The sequence below is a fragment of the Phycodurus eques genome, chromosome 3 (assembly GCF_024500275.1).
Source record: "Phycodurus eques isolate BA_2022a chromosome 3, UOR_Pequ_1.1, whole genome shotgun sequence".
In the NCBI taxonomy this organism is placed as follows: Eukaryota; Metazoa; Chordata; class Actinopteri; order Syngnathiformes; family Syngnathidae; genus Phycodurus; species Phycodurus eques.
The window spans coordinates 16,835,001-16,838,524 of NC_084527.1; positions in this window are offsets into that span (position 1 = coordinate 16,835,001).

A 3,524-nucleotide genomic window follows, 5' to 3' on the forward strand; every position below is an offset into this window, starting at 1 on the left:
TGGGGTTTCCTGCTTCACACTTGTGTATGGCCCAAGTCTTCATCAAAAACAAGAGGTTTTAGTCCTAAAAAGTGTATTTATTATTGTAAAGCACTGTAAAATTATGCACAGTTTGAACATTAACCCTGTGCTTAAATATAGGAAAATGAAAAAAAAATACTTAAAAATTATATGCAAAATTATTTAACAGTTCTTAAAGATGAAATAAGATTTAAAGTTAAACACAACTGAACTGTACATAGGCAAGTATGCATACCAAACTTTATGAAATATTGCTTTAAGATATATTTAGTTTAACCAATATTCCACCCAATCATCTTTTGATGCACCCAATGTTGTGTGCATTAAAAGATACACGACTGTATTCAAGTGTCGCCATTGTGGGTTTTCAAGATCTTTAATATCTCAGTAAGGCCTCTATTATGTTTTAACACCACTCCAGTTATATGTGTCCTTGTGTAAACTGCTATTGATTAAGATGGTCAGTGGCCTTCGATTTAGCTTGTTTTGCTTCTGTGTCCTTGCTTGAAGGAAGGTAGAAATGGCAAATGCTTCCAAAGTCTTCTTAGTGCAAGCTTTCCTCGGGGTAATACATAATACAGTTCTCGAGTGCTATTGTCGGGCGGAGTGGCCAAACTGGACCAATGCATTCATCGGTAGGTACAGACCAATAAGAGATAATAAGCTTTCCAAAGAGACAAGACTAGTCAAGAGGTTCCTCTATTCGCTTGCTTTAGTGACTCTATTTTGGGGTCTTTTCAAACCTAGTCGTTCAAGAGAGATTGTGTACAGAGTCCTCAATAAATATCACGGTTAAATGAAATACCCACTTGTCAGGTGTACTATGAGCAGTATTGTCTACAATAATCCACCATTCTTGGCTGTTGATGTTTTTCCGGTTAGAATTTAGATTTCTCTTATTGTCCTTTAACAATGTGTGTCCCTGCCCAAACTAGCCCTGATCTAGGCTTTCAATGACCACTCAAATACAACAATTACAGATATTCACTAAATATCTTTGGAAATCAGAGCAATTTGTTGCAGTGTAGATGGACAGTGTAGTAAGATTTAAAACTTCGTTTGATCAGAGCTTCCTTTATTGGAGTAAAGCCAGAGGAATGAAAACAATGCCGTATTGTACGCTATGATGTGTTTGCAATGTACAAGTACAATAAGAAACATGTCTTACTTTCCTACTTCTGAAAGGAAGGAAAGAAAGGAAGTGGTCAAGTCTGTTGAAAAAGAAAGAAATCTGATTCACGATAACTGTTAAGGGGAGGCCCTGCGATTGGTTGGCGACCGGTTCAGGGTGTACCCCGCCTCCTGCCCGAATATAGCTGGGATAGGCTGCAGCAGCCCGTGACTCTAGTGAGGAGAAGCGGTAAAGAAAATGGATGGATGTTAAGGGGAGCAGGTGCAGAAATATTACTATCGTTCAATTTCTTTTAGGACAATGTGCAAAAAACTCAATGTAGAGTGGAACCTCAAAATGTTTGGGTAGGGTTCTGATCAGGGCTAGGGTTAGGTTTGGGTAAGATTGTTAACCTAAAATTGTTTAAATTGGATAGGATTTGGGGTTTTGTTTATGGTCAGGATTGGGTTTGGGTTTGGGTTTTGCTTAGCATTAATAGGTTTGGTTAGGGTTTGAGTTTGCTCGGGTTAGGGTTGCGTAGGTTTTGGTTGGGACTAGGAGTTACGGGTTTTCGTTGTAAGGGTAGGGTTTGATTTTTCTGTATGTTTGGGTAAGGATTAGATGGATGGCGGTTTTATCTCTAAAAATATATCTTAAAATACATACAACATTATGCCCAGTTTTAAAAAATAAAATAAAACACTGCTTAAATATAGGAACATAAAAAGGTACTTGAATAAGGATTCAATTAAGATGTAAGATATATATGAAAGTTAAATAAAAATGGTACCCAAATAAATGTTTCAAAACATTTTTTTAACCATTAAATGTAATTGAACTTAAAAGTTAAATACAACTGAACTGTATGACTGGTTTTGTGGTGCAGGTTATGTGTTAGGGATAGCGTTATGGTCGGGGTTTTAGGTAGATATGGTTAGAGCAGGGTTTAGGGCTACGGATAAAGTAACGGTTTATGATTAAATTTATGGCAAGGTTAGAGATTATGGGTTTGTGTTTTGAGTTAGTTTGTATGAACTCTATATTATTCAATCTTTTGTCATCCATCATCAACTGCAGTGCACACTACTGATACATGCACGTGACATTTATTATAATATAGTGATGATGTAAAAGAGATTGCTGTTGCTTCAAAACATCTAATATAGAGATGAATATTTGTTATCCTGCTTCTGTTCTTATGATGAACCTCCTCCTTCACATCAACCAACAGAGGAGAGTGCCCCCTGGTGCCACCAATTGACATTGCAAACAAGAGGGTGTTTGTGTGTGTTAGCAACTTGTTAGTGACTTGGTGGTGAAAGCAATTGGTCAGAGATGAAGGTCTCTCCTCTTCACTGTTGTTACCCGCCTTTCGTGGGAGGACACCACGAGTCAGCCGAGCATCCAGGGACTTTGATATGGAACGCTGCAACGTATTATATTCGTGCCACTCACACGGCCTTTGACTGGCAATTGATTTAAAAGACAATGGGAAGCAAAGCACAATTGTCTTCATCTATTTTCTTATGTTTGAATAGAAAAGTAGTGCTCCAGTACTCTGAATAAAGAATATAACTTCGACAAGAATAGGAAAGGTTACAAAGTGGGTGTGAAAAGTCGACACTCCCCTGTCCAAATGCCAGATTTCTGTAAATTAAAAAAATGGACCAAGATAAATCATTTCAAAACCTTTTCCACCATTAATGTGACATATTTGTAACCTTTTACCACTCAGCTGAATCTCTCTTTGTGAGAGTGGAAGTAAAAATAAACAACTGAGATGTGATTGTACAACTGTGCACAACCTATTACTGGGGAGTCAGCATACACCTGCCACCATTTAAAGTATCCTCAGATATTCTAGCAGGCCTTTCCTGACATTTTTTTTACTTTCTGTTCTTATGATGAACCTCCTCCTTCACATCAACCTGAAGGTTACGTGCTACCACTGACCGGTGCTTGGAACTGTTCGTAATTCGCTCCAACTTGACTAAGGCCTTGGTTGCACCTGAAGAAAAACAGCCCTACAAGATACCTCTGAATGATGAGATCCCTCTAAGTCTGTGGAAGCGCTCTGCGGACTGTGGCTTGTGGTATAAGATGGGACGATAAAAATGGCACGAAAAGCATAGTAGAACAGCTGAACGTTATTTGGAGTTAATCAGACACACTTTAAATGGGGGCAGGTGTGTGCTGACCTATATTTAACATGCATTTGAATGTGATTGGTTAATTCTCAACACAGCCATATCCCAGTTATAAGAGGGTGTGCATGCTAGTGTAACCCTTTTACTTCCCCGCTCAAAAATAAAAACATTTTCTTTCTTTTTTTCAGTTGAGTAGTACAGGGTATGTCATATTAATAGTGGAAGAAGTTTTGAAATTTTTCATC